The 18,224-nt window shown below is 34.8% G+C and overlaps 1 protein-coding gene and 1 long non-coding RNA gene across 10 annotated transcripts in view; both read right to left on the bottom strand.

Annotated features, from left to right (window-relative positions):
* The window catches only part of EXOC6B (exocyst complex component 6B), a 615,377-nt gene that overhangs the window by 113,881 nt on the left and 483,272 nt on the right, over positions 1–18,224 (bottom strand). For 2 of the 9 annotated variants that reach the window (XR_012004237.1, XR_012004239.1), the window contains exon 21: positions 241–342. The exons of 6 other annotated variants lie outside the window; for them this stretch is intronic. The gene's annotated coding sequence lies outside the window, so the exon portion shown is untranslated. The remainder of the gene's footprint in view (positions 1–240; positions 343–18,224) is intronic. One more of the 9 variants, XR_012004238.1, reaches the window with a different exon arrangement.
* LOC140600650 (uncharacterized) lies at positions 4,511–9,357 on the bottom strand. Its single transcript, XR_012003826.1, has 2 exons — positions 6,852–9,357; positions 4,511–5,898 (listed from the first exon to the last, which is right to left on the bottom strand). It is a non-coding gene; the product is annotated as an uncharacterized lncRNA (long non-coding RNA).

Consider the following 18,224-nt stretch of genomic DNA (forward strand, 5'->3'; position numbering starts at 1 on the left):
TGAGCTAGGACATCAGTCTTTTCTGGCTTTTGGACTGGTACTGAAACATCAACTCTTTTAGTGTCTCAAGCCTGCTAGCATTCAAACGGGAACTGTATCACAGGCTCTCCTGTGTCTCAGGCTTGCCCACTGCAGATTTTGAGAAATCTGTCAGCTTCCATAATCACATGAGCCAATTCCTTATAATAAATCTCTTATAAACAAATAGACATATGAATATATACATATACATATACACACAGGTCTTACTGGTTCTGTTTCTCTGGAGAACTCTAACACACTCATATGTTGCTTAATTTTTGCCCATAATAGATTGTCTGTTTAAAGGCAGAAGACATAACCCTGAAATAAGAAAAATAAATGAAGACTATTGAAATGATAATTTTGCAAATACGTTCCAATGATCTTAAATAAATTTGTAATTGTATTTATTGATCAGACTCTTCATAAAAACATATTTGAAAAGAGGAAATAGTTTTATTCAATCTGACTTTGTATTCATTAGGATTTAAGATTAATCATATTGACATTTTTTTGAGAAACACGTGCATTTCCTACCTTTCCTTATTTTATTTAGAAACACAATTTGAAAAATATAAAAACATTAGTCTTTAATATTCAAAATTAAAAATTTCAGGGGCACCTGGGTGGGTCAGTGGTTGAACGTCTATCTTTAGCTCAGGGCATGATCCCGGGGTCCTGGGATTGAGTCCTGCATCGGGCTCCCCGCAGGGAGCTTGCTTCTCTACATATGTCTCTGCCTCTCTTTGTGTCTCTCATGAATAAATAAAATCTTTAAAAAAAAAATTCGAACAATCGATCTTATAAATAGATCTGGTTCTTTGGATCTGTATTTTAATAACTGGAACTCCTTACATGTTATCTCCAAACAATTCAATAAAATATTACAATTGGATTATTTCATAAATCATGCCTTCTCTTACATAATTAGCTTAAAATAAATACTATGCATAATTTTTATATGAGAAAAGGTAACATGTATTTAATATTTCTGGATATTATATTGAAATTAATCTTAGAATCTTTAATTATATGCAAAATCTGAACTTTTCATTTGCTTCTTTATCATATGCCATGAAAAAAATAACAATATTATTTTTAAATTCCAAAAGGGGAGTGGTCATGAGGTTATATTTCAATTCCAACACTCATAAATGTTTGAAAAATGCTCACTTACTCTAATGTCTACCTCCAACTTTTACAGATAAGAAAAATGACAACCTGAGGAGTTAAGCAATCTGACCAAGGATACATTTTGAGTTAGCAGTAGAGTGAGAGCGAGGGTTAAACACTCAAGTCTCCTTATTATTGGCACAGAGTTTTTTGTACCACAGCATAACAAAGTATCTCCCTTCTAGTGATATGGATCATCCTAGCTCCTCAATTGATTTTTGTATAAATGCAAAAAAGAATCTGGTCAACTCTAGCTATTTAAATGTTGCCATGTCTGGCTGAGAAATTCGCAAATATAATGGCTCTTTACATTGTCCCCCACCTTCAATAAATTTAGCTTTCACCAGCTAATGTCTGAAAACATCTTTGGATAATTTTCAGCAGAGAAACAATAAATCAGGGATGTCAGTGGGCTGAGAGGGGAGAACTTTTCCAATTTTCATAAACAAAAACTTCCGTGACAGCTGCTTTCAGGTTTTGAATGTAATTTTCCTAACTGATGTCTTCACTGTGGTGTGCCTTGGCTGTCTTCCATTCACTAGCCAACCTTGAGGGAAACGTGATTTATGTTGACGCCACATCAGTGTGAAAATCTGATCAAGTAAAGTAGTACTCTGCAGCCTCTCTGGGGAAAGCTGGAGGCAAGTCACCATTCACATGTAGATAAGGCAAAGACAAGGTCCATCTATGAAAGTACTACCACCCTCCTTCTGGTTTAAATTCCCAAATGATTAGTAGCTAATAACACAGCCTCAAGAAACTTCCCAATGAAATAGCTATAAAAACTCTGAGAAAAGTAAAAACTCTTAACAATGCTAAAATCTAAAATGGGTAGTTAACTTATTGCCAGAATTCAGAAAGATCAAGAATCACAATCCAGAGCTCATGCAGAACATACTCACCAATCTTCTCCACACCTACCCCTGGCTCAAACACCAGCTCTATAACATGTTTCCTAATCCTGGACAATTTTCTGCAAATCAGATTCTTTGGCTTCATTTCTAGAGATCCTGGTTCAATGAGCCCAGGGTGGAGGAGGGGGGTGCTGTCTAGCAGTGAGGTTTGAAAACTACTGGTCTCTAACAATCAGAAAAATTGAGTGGCCATTCCACTGTTGCATGACTGCTGCTTTTTTTTTTTGTTTTTTTAAGACAGCTTTTTTTTCAATAATTAATTTTTAAATTTTATTTATTTATTCATGAGAAACAAAGAGAGAGGCAGAGACACAGGCAGAGGAAGAAGCAGACTTCATGCAGGGAGCCCGACGTGGGACTCGATCCAGAGCCTTCAGGATCACACCCTGGACTGAAGGTGGCATGAAACCAATGAGCCACCCAGGACTCGAGAAGTTGCAAAAATAGTACGAGTTTCCATAAACCATTCAGCCAGCTTCCCCCACTAATAGCTTTTATATTCAGGGTACATTGTCAAAACCAGGAAACTGACATTGGTACAATACTATGAATTTAGGTAGAGACCTTATTTGGATTTTTACCAGATTTTACATGGATTCTTGTTTATGTGTGCTTTATATGCACTCGTTTGTGTTTTATAAAATGTACAAAATTTTATCACATGTAGATTTGTGTAACTATCTCTACAATCAGAATGCAGAACTGTCCCATTACCATAATGGAACTCCTTTGTTTTACTTTGTACTAGTCACACCTTCCTCTATCCCCAACCCTAACCTCTGGCAACCACTGATTTATTCTTTATCACTAAAATTTTGTCACTTAGAGGATGTTATATAAATGGAATCATACAATATGTAAACGTGATAGATTGGCTTTTATTTTTCACTCAGCACATGCCCTTGAGAGCCTTTCATGTTTTTGCATATTATCAATAGCCCAAACCTTCTTATTGCCAAGTAGTTAGTATCCTATTGTATAAATCTATCATAGATTGCATGTATCTTCAAAGCGCATATCCATTCATTCTTTGAAGTACCTCTGGATTGTACATAGGAAGTACATTTCCAATTTTTGATTATTACAAATAAAGCAGCTATGAACATTTAAGTATAGTTTTTTGTGTAAACATAAGTTTTCATTTCTCTAAGATAAATGCCCAGGAGTGTGACTGCTAGTTTATATGGTAAGTATATATTTAATTTTATAAGAAACTGCTAAGGTGTTTTCCAGTGACAGTATCATTTTATATTCCCACCACTAATGCATGCATGAGAAATCCCATTGTTCTGCATTCTTATCAGCAGTTGGTTTATCAGTTGCTTTCTGAAGTGCATAAAGCTGGATACCCTTTCTCTCAGCCTCTATGTAATACTTAGACTTTTATAATATGGCAGAAGGTAAGAGGGCTTGAGTGATACAAAGCATTATAGAGTCACAATGCAGCACAGATTAAAAGATCCCAGGAAGAGAACATGCTAGGGCAATAGGGTATCCATTCATCCTACTGGTTAATGTCAGAGAGAGAGACAATACAGATAGGCTTAAGGTAAACAGTAAACCATTAATGTTGCATTAGATGAATAATTGCGGGATACCTGGACAGGAAGTGTATATCAACGTGCTCCCTAGCTGTGGATCTGAGATGGGGCTAACCATACTCAAGAACAGGGTTAACAGGTATCTGGTTTTTGAAACTGAAAATCTGGTATTTAAGCTTTTGGCCTAGAAATAAATCCACACTGTGATGTAGCTTTTGAACCAACATTCTTGCTCTAGGCTTATAAAATGTGCTACTGTGCTGACTCCTAACATGGATACAAGAGCATGAACTTTCTTTTTTTATATTTCTGGGGACACTATACAGCAAACCCAAGTAAACAAGACCACAGTGAATCACAGATCCTGTCTGTTGACATAAAAAATGCATCTAATATTCCTTCTAGGATAAATAATTGGGGGAAAAAACCTATGGAAAAATACTAGGATCATTGCAAAGGAGTATCATCCTTAAGTCTCAAGAGGAAAACATATTTTTGGAAAAGATTTAATATAGAAACCAGAAGGGAACTGAAAACTAAAAATTGATTTCAACTCCCAATATGATGCAAGGAAGCGGTACACAGTGAAAGAATAGTCATGATAAAGGAGACAGTGTATATAATGTAAAATACCCACAATGCAATAGTAGAATTTTAATAAATGTTAAAGGTAGTAATGATCATGACTTCTGCAACTTAAATATAGATTAAAGGACAAGTCAGACTTTGATAAGAGTGCAGAGGTAAAACAAAACAGATAAACAGAAAAAGAAGATGATTTACGTGGGGAGACAAGACCTAAGAATTGAATCAACAATTATTCACTCTCCAAAGTTAACATTTATTATAGTCATTCTATTCTTTCCCCAGTTTGTCTCTTCACAACAGAAACAAACCACTGATGATCTGATACAATTTTCAGCTCCAGAATTCTGGCCACAATGGCTCTAATTTCAAGACATCCAGATTCAGGAAGGCACATGTTGAAGACAGGCAACCATCACCTCCATCTGTTTTTCTTTCCTTAGAAGCTTGGGCTTATTTGGCTGCTCTTCACCAGATTTTCTTCTTCTTTCACACATATATGCACTAATCTAAAGCCTAGGACCTCCAGGCTAAGGCAGTAATATAACACACATTTATGTGTTTTCTGTAATGACAGGCTCAAATGATCTTGCTTGATCATTAACCCAGTAACAAAGTGTTTAATGAAGTTAAATGCAGTCACACTTCAATTTCTTCAACTATAATTCAATATACCAATTTTAATACCACATGCTCACCAATTTTAATACTACAGCCTCTACTTCCCCTTAAATTATATTTGCTTGCGTTTTTGTCTTTTGTCTTTTAATATCTGAGCATCATTTTTTGACGTCTCGATTTTTTTTAAAAGCCAATCTGTGTCTTTTAGTAGGAACACAATCTATTTACATTTATTACCATAAAGAGTTTGGTCTTGAATTATCTGGTTTATTGCTTTCTGTTTTGTTTTATTCTTTGTTGTTTCCTTAACTATGCAGAGATCTTCTTTGATTTTGTTTTTGCTAATGATTTACAAGGTATACAAACAATCTTGATTCAATTTTTAAGATACGTACTTATAATAATTATCAGTGTCAAGAAACAAAGAGCATTGGGGAATCCCTGGGTGGCTCAGTGGTTTAGCACCTGCCTTCCGCCCAGGGCATGATCCTGGGGTCCTGGGATTGAATCCCACATCAGGCTCTCTGCAGAGAGCCTGCTTCTCCCTCTGCCTGTGTCTCTGCTTCTCTCTCTGTCTCTCATGAATAAATGAATTAAATCTTAAAAAAAAAAAAGAAACAAAGAGCATCTATCTATTCTACACTTTTTCTCATCCTCCAATATGATTGCCATTATTAGGGATTTCAGACCTAGCTCTTTATTTTAAAGTATTTTTAAGTCCTTACATATCTTAATATAATATCTTAATAAAATATTTTAAATATTTAAAACTGTCTCTCAAAAACTATTCAGACTTCAAAATGTTTTTAAAAACTTTAATGTTACCTACCAGGCCTTTTATACAATTACATCCTTTTATTTAAAAAAGAAAACAAATTTTGGGGTGCCTGGGTGGCTCAGTCAGTTAGGTGTCTGCCTTTGGCTCAGGTCATGATCCCAGGGTCCTGGGATCCAGCCCCACATTGGGTCCCTGCTCAGTGAGGAGTCTGCTTCTCCCTCTCCCTCTGCCTGCCATTCCCCTTGCTTGTGGTCCTTCTTTCTTTCTGTCAAATAAATAAATAAAATCTTTAAAACACGTCATTAAAAAAAAAAAACAAACAACATTTCTATTGATTAAAAATACAAACATCTTGATTACATTATGAAGACTTTTTATTCTTAAAAGTTTGTAAATGTTTTCACTTTCTTTTAATACTATGGAGCAGGGGGTGGCAAACTTAGGCCAGGTAGTGTTTCAGGTTTTGTGGGCCATATATATTTATTCTCTGTATCAAGTACTCAAGTTGGCCATTGTAGTGCAAAAGGAGCCACAGACAACAGGCAAATGAGTAGGCATAGTTTTGTCTCCATAAAACATTACTTATAAAAAATGCAGTGGGCCTTAGTTTGCTGGCTTTTGCTATGGAGAAAAGGTCTGGGGCCAGCCTAATTGAGTTAAATCCTTCTCTAATTTGATGATACTGTATGAAATGAGAGGCATAGCTCTATATTCTCTATTCTATATTCCTCTTATAAGAGACTAGGACATAAATCTAACAGATATTCAGTCATTATTTATGATTTTTTAAAAAAAGTAAAACTAGAGCTTTAATGAGTATTTTAAAACCAGAATGACCCAAATATTTTCTCATTAAAGAGCACAGTCTCTGAGAATCTGTTTAATTTCTTTTGACACAATCATTATATCAAGTAAAAAACTGATTTTCCTGTAAAATGAAAGCAAGCTCCAGGGGCACCTGGATGACTCAGTTGGTTAAGCATCTGACTCTTGGTTTGGGCTTGGGTCATGATCTCAGGGCCTGCATTGGGCTACACACTCAGCATGGAGTCTGCTCAAGTTTCTCTCTTCCTCTTCCTCTCCATCCCCCTCTGCCACTCCCCTACCTCACTCAGCATGTGCATTCTCTCTCTCAAATAAATACATAAAATCTTTTAAAAAAAAGCAAGCTTCACATCACATGGAGCTCTGATAAATGCAGCAACAATGGAATCTTACTTTACGGTGAATCCTAAAGGTTCCGTGACTCTTTGTAAGTACAACAAATCCAGAATGGTATATAGAATAAAGAGTAATAACTTCAATCTTGTCTGCTTCTTGTACTTGGCTGGAGAAGGAATATTGAAAGATGTGTAATGTAAGCATCTTATAGTATAATGAGATGGATGAAGCCCTCAATGATGGGCAGGGCTCTCATTTTCACCAAATTGGAATTGTAGGAGAAATATTGGCAGATGTGTAGGAGGGGAAAGGGGGAGAGATAGTCAGCTACCAGGAAAGTAGAGCTAGGGGTTGTCTAATAAATTCAGACAAAGCTGTAGTATAATCTAGTGAGACCAGTGTTCACTGCAACTATAGGCACAGCTGAAACAAATCCACAAAAACCTGAGCTTCAATTATCATTTAAAATAAGGCAACTTCTTGATTTTCATTGCAGATATCCTTGGTTTGCCTCTTTTTAAATCTCTCCTAAATTTACTACAGATTTCCCAGAATAAACATCCTTGTTAAGTATTATGGTCTCTTTCTTTCTATTTTAATAATAAGAACTTAAAAAAAAAGGTACTTGCTAGAAAGGGGTAATTAGGTTTCTTGCGGGAAATAAATGCTCCCAAGCATATCTATTTATATATTATTCTCTATTTCTCTCTATATGTATATTTCTCTCTCCATATCTTTATGTATTTGAAGGGATCTCTAACATAAAAATATAATCCTGTAATTCCTACTCTATTTGTCAAAGAGAAGGAAGGAAGGAAGGAAGGAAGAAGAAAGAAAGAAAGAAAGAAAGAAAGAAAGAAAGAAAGAAAGAAAGAAAGACAGACAGACTATGGTGAGGAATGGGATGAAAGGCTTATAAGCAAATACCCAAACTCACTGCTATATGAGAATATCTATCAAAATACTTGAAAGTGAAACCATTAGAACTATGGAGATAGAAAAAATCCACTAAAATATCAAAGAATGCCTTAAGCCACAAGGGTTAAGAGATGGAACACAGGTTCTAGAAGAGGATAATAAAACTGGGGAGATCTGAACTTTAAGAAGAAAGGATGAGAAGGAAATTCCCTTAATGTATGTACCTGTTTGTGTACATCCAGTGTTACATGTGTCCATCTCCTACTGTGATCCAAAATTAATGCAGTAATGATTTTGAATGGCTCATGAGCTCAACCAAGGCCAGGATAATTTTAAACAACAGATTTTAAGTAAAGGGTTGAAAACACTGGACTGAGGTTCTCAGGGGACTGCAGAACCTCTTTCTTCAAAGATAGCAAAGACCATGTGACCACCTAATTGCTGCAGTAATTTCCTAAACTGGGTAAGCTTCAATATGACCTAGGGGCAGATTTCCTTGCTTTGTTACTTCAAGAAGCTTCTTCTCTACCATAACTGTTCATGGCCTTGTTTCCTAAGTACAGCTTCCAGTGGTAATAGTGTTCCAGTGGTCATTGCCTGGTTAATCATTATGGGCCATGACTTCCGCAGGAGAGAAAAAAGCCTGGCTTAAAATGTATATTCTTTTAGTTGACAGTGAAGATGTTTCATCATCAGTATCAGCCAGAACTTCTCAGACACATATGCCTCAAGCTATCTTTTATTTCAACCTTTGAGAAACCCAGAGTAAAGAGGAAGACATGGAAAATGTTTGGTTTCAAGACTCTGTCCAGTGATTTGCTGCATCAAGTCCTAGTTTGAATCTTCGTCCTACTGTAAATTCTGCTGACTACAGACTTGTGTAGATCTTAAAACTCGACAGCTACCTGCAGGAGAAATTTTTTATTTTGATAAGAAACAATCATATATCTGCTGTCATGTGATGAGCCATGTCAGCAGGGAAAGTATTAGCACTTCCTCAAACCCAGGCTACAGAGAAAGAACAGAATATGGCAAACGTGATGGGATGTCACTTCTGTGATTAAGTTTCAAAGACTGTGACTTCCATCTTACTATGTCACATTCTCTCTTCCCAACTCACTTGCTCTGATGAAGCAAGTTACCACGTTGTGAGATGCTCTATAAAGAGGCACACATGGCAAGGAACTTGAGGTCATCTGTGGCCAGCAGCTCTTGTGCAACTGAAGCCTTGGGTAATAAACCTATAGGGAACTGGATCCTCCATCACTGGGTAATTAAGGAAATGGATCCTTCCTGAAAGAGATTTGAAGTGACTGCAGCTTTGTGGGAGACCCTGAGCCAGAGAATCTAGTAAGCCAATCTCATCCTTGACCCACAGAAACTGTAAGACCATAAAAATGTGTCATTTTACATCAAGTTTTAGAGTAATTTGTTATGCAACTGCAGATAATGAACATGAAAGATTAATGGGTAAATTAAAATTGTCCATTAAGTCTAGGGAGTGGTTCATATGAGTAGATGCTATTCTCTATGGTCAAGGAGTGCCACAGTTAGTGTTTAATAAAACAGCGAAAGCTGGAACACTACTCTTCCTGAATAGCAAGGGTCTCATGCTGAATGACTGCAAAGGGAAGTTGCTGAAGTTTGTATTTTTCTAGATTTTCCAAGAAGAGAAAGGATGACTCCTAAGTTCTTGAAGCATCTGCTTGCCTAAGGCTGATTATTAGAGCAGATGACATTTTGAAGTCTTAACTAATATATTTATTTTAAACAGATTAGATAATTATAAATAGAATAAATTAAGACAAGAAAAAGCAAACTTTCGCATTTGTATTTTTCAGAATATACTGAAAGAAGACTGTACAAAAGAGGACGTGGAAGTTAAATATTTATAAGGAGCCTTTCCAATACGAATCATGCTTTGTAATTGTCTGTAAAATCCCCTTAAAGACAAAGAACTAAAGGCTAAGAGTGGTTATGGATTTGTCTATGTTTTCTAACATAGAGAATTTGAACAGAATCCTGAATGTGTATGTCTCAATTTTACATGACATTAAATAATATTATATTAAAAACAATAGATTTGCTTCTGAATAAATTAGTATGTAATCCTGAAGTGCTGAATATAAGCTTATATTCATTCTGGCAGTTTCTAATATAAAACAGGAAGTTTCCACTGTAATATAGTTTGAGCTAGCTGAAATGATACCTTGACATGCTTGCGACAGAAGAAAACACAAGTCTTTCAGACTTTTCTAGTGGAGAAGTTTTCTGAGTTGACAAAATCCAGAGGGTCAGATTTCCTTGGCTTTTCTAATGCCACTGTTCTTTTCATAGCACACATACAAAGGGAAGAAGGAGAGTTCTGAAGAAGCCCCTAAATATTTAGATGAAGATAATTCATGTAGAATTTCCTGAGGGTCTCTTTTATATACAGCATACATTTAAATGGCATAGATAAGAATAGTAGATAGATAAAGATATCATTTATTAGGTAGAATTATTTTGCTCTCTATTTTGCCTGTTTCTAAAATGTGTTTTGGGGGTTTCATGATAAAGGATGTGTGTATAATAATGTTTTAAAAATGGAAATAGAAAAGACACGATATGATCATATGACTACTCTCTAGGTATTTAAAGAACATGACTATTAAGGAGGAGAGAAAAGCATCTCAAGAGACTTAAACTAACTAGGTGTAATGGGATGAAATTAGGCAAAGGAAAACTCAGGATAAACAGAATGTTTTTCTGATTTTTCCTAAGTTTCTACTTGTGAACTAAATTCCCTGAGGACGATTTTTTGCAGTCATGTGAAAAGACTGCTCTTTTTGTACTACTGTATAGATGATGAACTTGCAGAAATAAAGACAAGAGATGAACACAATTATATAACAAGTATTTTCTACCTCTAAATTTATCTTCTAAAATTAACTGTAGTTTGAAAAAGCATGCAAGTAATACGTAAACACATTCTCAAAAGTTGGAAGAAGGCAATCAAGTAAAAGTTGAAATTCTCCCTTTCCTCCCTTCTATAAACTCCCTTTCTTCTTCAAGGTCATGTCACTGTTAACATGAATAATATAGACAGATATTTGAGAATAGATGGAATTTTTACTTTAAGTATTGTCTCATGACTTAGCTTTTTAAACTTAGTATGTCTTGGAGATCTTTCCATGCTGCTACATCTACTGCCTCCACCTTTTTTTTTTTTTTAAGATTTTATTTATTTATTCACAGAGACACACCGAGAGAGAGAGGCAGAGACACAGGCAGAGGGAGAAGCAGGCTCCATGCCCAACGTGGGACTCCATCCAGGGTCTCCAGGATCACGCCCTGGGCTGTAGGCGGCGCTAAACCGCTGTGCCACTGGGGCTGCCCTGCCTACACCTTTTGAATGGATGTATAATATCTCAGATATGAATGGTCCATAATTTAGCCATTCATCTACCAATGGGTGCTTAGGTTTGTTCTAATTTCTCCCTGTTACACAAAGTACTATAATGAATATTTCATATTCATATTCTTGTACACATGTGAGAAGTACAATTACTAGAGGTGAAATGGAAGGTGGAATTTAAAATATTGATAATTACTGCCAAACTGTCCTCAAACACGCTGTACCAATTTGTACCCCAATTTATAGCTTCAAATAGTGTCAGTCTCTTCTCTCCTTTTTTCAACACTGGACATTAAAAATTAAAATTTTTTCACTCACCTGATAGCTGAAAAATGATACTTCATTATTATTTTAATTTCCTTAATAATGAAGGTTAAGTACCTTTTCATTTTGGGGTAGGACAGTTTTACTTCTTATCTTCCCAACTATCTGTTGATTTGCTACCTTTTGCTCATTTTCCCACTGGTTGTTAGACCTTTTTCTTATTGAGTCCTTAGAGTTTTTTATATATTCTGGATATTAATCATTATTCCATTACAGATACTGCCATTATTCTTTCAGACTGTGATTTAACTTTGGTTATGCTGTCTTCTATCATATTAAAGTCTTAAATCTTGTCAATTTTATTTTATGGCTTTAGATTTTGTATTTTAGTTAGAAAGTCTTTTCCCACTCTGAGAGCATAAAAATTATTCTCCTATTTTTCTTATAAAACTTTTAATGTTTAGGTTTTTAATACATTTGGAATTTATTTATGGGCATGATATAAAGCAGGGGTCTGATTTAAGTGTTGCCCCAAAGAGATAGTAAACTGTCTCAGCACAATTTACTAATATTTTCTGACCAATTTGAAATTGCCCCTTTATCATAAAGAAGCTAAATTCCCATTGGTATATTTTTTTTCTATTGTGCTACTTTATTCTTGCTCCAAAATAATAATTTTTAATTTATGGCTTTATATGATGTTTTGATTATCGAGTAATGAAAATATTCCCTTGGTATATAGGCAAGATTGTAGGGGTTAAGAATGAGGGCTGGAATCAGATCTTAGTATAATCTCAGCTGTGTTATTTACTAGTTGGGTGTTACTAATTTTGTTATTTACTAACCTTGGGCAGGTTACTTGATCTCTCTGTACTGTTATAGTAGACATGATCTGAAAAATGGTGATACTAACAGTTCCTACATTTTATTATCGGGAGAATTAAATGAATAAAGACATGTAAGGTATTTAAACCAGTACCCAACACATAATAAGAATTCAAATATGATAGCTATTGTTCAAGATCTTTATTCTCACACATTATATGTTTCACAGAAGTTTGAGAATCAACCTATCAAGCTTCATAAGACCAGTTCCACAGGGATTTTGATTAGTATCCCATTGAATGCACTGAGGAGTTTCAAGGACAAAATATTGACAAAATTCCTAGCTCTTCCAATCCAGAAACATGGTGTATCTCTCCATTTCTTCTTCTTTTATGTCCTTTTGCAAAGTTTCATAATTTTTTCCTATAGATGAGGTATATTTCTCATTAGGTTTATTCCCCAGGAATTTTATTGATTTTGTTCCTATTACAAACGAGATTTTTTGCCTCTATTGATATTTGCTGTTATATAGGAAAGCTATTTGTTTTAGTACATTAATTTTATGTATGATCATCTTTTATTGGTACATAGGCATATCTTGTTTTATTGCACTTTACAGATGCTATGTTTTCTACAAATTGAAGGTTGGGGCAATCCTAATGTCAAGTCTACGGGTACCACTTTTCCAACAATATTTGTTCATTTAATGTCTCTGTGTCACATTTTGGTAGTTCTCACATTATTTCAAACTGTTTCATTATTATTATATTTGTTATGGTGATCTGTGATCAGTGATAATGACTGGTTGAAAGCTCAGATGATGGTTGGCGTTTTTTTTAGCAACAAAATATTTTTTAATTAAGATACGTACATTTTTTAGACATAATGCTATCACACACTTAACAGACTACAGTAGAGTATAAACATAACTTTTATATGTGCTAGGAAACTAAAAAACTCATTTGACTTGCTTTATTAACACATTCACTTTTATGTGGTGGTCTGGGACAGACCCTGCTATATCTCCAGGATATGCCTGTATGGTTTCTCAGTCAATTTCCTTGAAATATTTAGGCTGACGGAAATATAATCTGTTAATAAGGACAGCTGTGTTTCTTCCTTTCCAGTATTTTTTGATATTTAGTCAAAAACACTGAGGAAAAAAAAATTGTCATTTCTTCCTGTCTTTTGGTTGAGCACTAGAAGTTCTGCTCTATTTAATGCTGCATGGCTCAAACAAAAACACAAAAATAGTAAGAAACATATAAAGCTTCTTATATGCTAGGTACTCTTCTAAGTGCTCTAAATATATTAATTTATTTAATCCTCATAACCTCATTAGGGATAACTGGAATTAATCTCCCCAAATAGGACTCTCATTGGAAAGAGATTCTGAGAGTTTTCCCTTAAAGGAACTTTGTAGTCAGTCTGTTAGTTACATCTAAACACCACCACCCAAGGCAAGTTAAGCAAGTTGCTTCTTGTCCTTTAATCCCAAAGCTGCTTAATTTCCAAGTGAGCAAGACCAGTCAGTTCCAGTTCTAAAATCTTAATCAGACTAACAACTTAATCAGAATAAAAACAAGATCTGTAAGAATTGACTTTGACTTTTCATAGTCACATGGACCAAGAGTTGTTGTGAGCAAATCCTTAGCATTAAATAAGTCTCTTAGGGTCATAGACAGCCCAATTCAGACGTACTGTCAGGGAAGTCAGGTGTGAGAAAAATTAGGCTGTATTTCTGGCTCTGAATTCTTTAAAAAATTTAATTAAAAAAAAGGTTTTTAATATATCATTCTCAGCCTTTCTTTTAGTAATATCATAGATAATGTGTTATGATTTATTTTTCTATCAACGATACAGTGTGACCAACTAAAATTAAATAAATGTAGATTTGTATTGTAATTTTTTAACAAGTTCATCATATGTTGTAGATTTTTAAAAATTTTTATTTATTTATTCCTGAGAGACACAGACACAGAGATAGAGAGAGAGAGGCAGAGACACAGGCAGAGGGAGAAGCAGGCTCCCTGTGGGGAGCTTGATGCACAACTCAATCCCAGGACCAAGGATCACGACCTGAGCCAAAAGCAGACATTCAACCACTGAGCCACCCAAGTGTCCCATATGCTGTAGTTTGAATATGCTATTTTAAAAATGTACAGCGATGACTATGAACTAGGCACTGTTGTAAGTGCTTTATAAATATCAACTCATCCTCATTACATCTGAGGTATGTACCATAGTATACCATATGGCATGCATGTACCAGGATGTCATCATATTAAACACATCAAATTTTGATTTGATTTAATTAAATTTTTAATGAAATTGCTCCAAATTTTTGTCATTACAAACAATACTGTAACAAGGTTCTTGGCCCATCTGCCTTTGGGAAGTTGTACAATCATTTCCTTAGTCTCAATTAAAGAAGTGCCTTCTCAACAGCTCTACACTAGCTGATTCAAGCTATCCCGAGAAGCCAGTGAAATAAAAGGATTATAATTCTAGAGCTCAGAATTTCTGTTCTAGTCTAAATAGCACGTGACTGAGGCTTCCTTCCTGTCTTTTTCTCCTATTCCGAAAGGGGGAGCAAGCAGCAAGATCCCAAAGTCCTAAAATTTCTGAACACATTTTCCTTCTTGGAGAAAGCAAGCCTCTTTGAAAGAAAGGAGGAACGCTTCTTGAAATCCTGAATAGCCTGACTCAGATGAAGGCATCTCTCAAGATATGTTCATATATATTTCCCATCATGAAAATTATCTTTAAAATTTCACAGTTGATAAAAACTGAATCTAAGAGGCATAAGTGACTTCATCTTAAAAAACTCTCCAAACCCAAATGTTCATAACATCTTCATTGTTATCTTCACCATTACAAAAATACATTTGTATATAATTGTATCATTGTGGATATGCTGTTTTTCTGATCTATTTTTAACATTATATTGTACTTCTTATATGTATTGTGCTCCTTACATGCATTAACCAGGTCCACAAATCTGTGGTTTTAAAGACAATTATGATTAACATACAACTAACAGTTCAAGTCTTCTTTCAACTGTGAAATATCTATACTGTTTTTCACTTTCTTAAAATCAAAAATAGTAATAGTACAGATACAAATCCCTTGTTTTATTCCCTCTGTCTCTTATCCCCTTTGGATAATTTATAAAGATTAAGAGTATTTTTAGGTTAAAAAAAAGTAGTGGTCAGTTTTATGGTCTTCATTGTATACTGCGAAACTCTTCTCCAGAAAGACTCTGGCAATTTATTCAGTTACATCTAAGTCTACATATTTAAAAATCCTTGCCTGTTGTAATTGGTAGTGAGTTACCATTTGCTCTCATTCTCTACAGTTCTGAAAAAACATGGCAATCATTCCTACTTACTAAGTAATGAATTTCTAGATAATACTATTAAAATTGAATTCTATTTTATTTAAGATATTTGCATCTGTGTTTATAAATGAGATTACTGTGATGTCATATTTTAGGTGCTCACTTTAGTGCACATTTTAGGATCAGGACCATATTTATTTACCTCTTTCAATAAACTAAGGAACCTCCTAGTTTGTTTTCCCAAGTCCATAGTAACCCTCCTTCAAATCCTTCCACATTACAATGAGAATAACCTTTTAAAAACTCAAGTCTCATCACTACCCATTCTTAAAATTTTTAATGGCTTTTTACTTTTATGATATAGTCTAAAATCCTAACTTGGTCTATATAGTTATGGAACATCTGGCCACGCATGCCTCACCTTTTGCTTTGGGGTCTGTAATGCACTCCTCAATGGGAAGTCTACTCCCTCTCTCAGCTAACTTTTACTGAGCTACTCTTAAATGCCACTCACATCTGGTTTAAAGGTCCCTCATTATCACCTCATTTTGTTCAAAATTGCTCATTCAATGTCGGATGTCTCTGCTAAACTGTAGAAAGCTCTGTAAGAGCAAAGAACCTTTATTTTTTGTTTTTCCAGGGGAGCAGTGAGTAGGCATTCTTTACCTCAGGAATGCATGCACTTGATACTGTACATACTGCTTTCCTACTATGGTACAAACCAAGGATAAGGACCAGTTCTTGTGTATGCTTTCCACTCAAAATTCAGCACAGCGTCTTGGACTTAATTAAAAGTTCAATGGATTTATATCAGCATGTATTCTAGAAGAGTAATACAAAGTTAATAAAACTTAAAATTTGTATCTGGTATGTATTCTTTAATATTTTAATGTAAAACATTACATAAAGCATAACAAATATGTTTACAAAATATACTACAAAATAGAATATAAACTAGAGGAGATGATCACCCACCACAAAGACATAGACATACTGACTTTTAGAGTCCATTGATGATACTCAACAGAACTGCTGAGGTCAAATAGTTGACTCATTTGAAAGCCTTATACAATCGAATAGGTAAAGTCCTTTAAAGGGAAGAAATACTCTGAAGTGAAGAAATCTCCTGTGCAGAGACTGCAAAGAAGGAAAATAAAATAAAACCCACAACATTTAAATATTTTCTGCTTTTACCATTCACTTCACTAAGTCCAAATAGCCCTAAATTCTCTAGGAAATGCCCAGGTGTCTACTGTATATGCCCAATCAGACCTAGCAACCTTTCCACAATAGTGGATCATCTCTTGAAACACTGCAGCCCTAGAGTCTTATGGCATCAATTGTCAAAATCTACACTTGTTCCCTGTATATATACTGATAGCTTAAACCAAGAATTTTAAGAAAAGTGAAAGAGGGACAGCTATGCAATAAATAAGCAATGAAATGTCTGTGGTAAATAAGAAGAAATAAATTCAATTAAAACAAATTTGATAATTGATTGAGTCTATTACTAAGAGGACATCTGTAAAATGAGGATAACAGGAGTATTTACCTCACAACGGTGTTTTAAGGATCAAATGAGTTAATACACACAAAGTTCTTAGCACATGTCACTATTACTGGTTTCTTTTTCCTATTTCTCATTAGGCAGCTGGAACTTAAGGTCTTAAGTAAATAAAAATAATTGGCTAAGAAGAGACCTTCTGGTTTATTCATCATTGATGACAATCTCTATACATGTACATTTCTAGCGAGGTTCCTGATATTCCAACATTATTACTTTTGTCCATCATAATAGGCAGGCAGTTCTTCCTATCATATCTAAAACTAGTACAGATAACAGGTTTTTGTCTAGTTCTTTTTTTTATTCGTAGGAAAAGAGAGGTGTTTTCTATAACTTAAACGAAGATGATGACTCTAAATGTATAAGGGAAGTACTTAAACCAAACTGTTTTTATTATCATAAGAAAAAGTAATTATACTAACATAAAAAGATGATAAATCTGATAGTGATTAGAAACTTTAGAAAATAAGTCTTCTCAAGCAGAATTATAAGAAATCAAAGGATAGCCTTCTGTTATGAACCGAATATCTGTGTCCTTTCCCAAATTCACAAGTTGAAAAAAAGTTCAAAATGATTATTTTCTCAAAGTCATTCAGTAGTGTATGAGAGAGACAAGATTCAAATTTAGCTTAGTCTAAATGTACAGATCACACTCTTTTTTAAATTTAAATTCAAGTTAGTTAACATATAGTGTAGTACTGGTTTCAAGAGTAGAATTTAGTAATTCATCTCTTATGTATCACACCCAGTGCTCATCCCAATAAAGTGCCCTCCTTAATGTCCATCACCCATTTAGTCCATCCCCCTCTCCACCTTCCTTCCAGCAACCCTCAGTTCTCTATATTTAAGAGTCTCTTATGGTTTGTCTCTCTCCATTTCTTATTTTCTTTTTCCTTCCCTTCCCCTATGTTCATCTATCTTGTTTCTTAAATTCTGCACATGAGTGAGAACATAGGATATTTATCTTTTTCTGACTAACTTATTTCGCTAAGCATAATACACTCTAGTCCACCCACATGGTTGCAAATGGCAAGATTTCAGTCTTTTGATTGCCAAGTAATATTCTACTGTATGCATCTGCGTGTGTGTTTGTGTAAACACACCACATCTTTTTCATCCATT

The sequence above is a fragment of the Canis lupus genome, chromosome 12 (assembly GCF_048164855.1).
Source record: "Canis lupus baileyi chromosome 12, mCanLup2.hap1, whole genome shotgun sequence".
Classification (NCBI taxonomy): domain Eukaryota; kingdom Metazoa; phylum Chordata; class Mammalia; order Carnivora; family Canidae; genus Canis; species Canis lupus.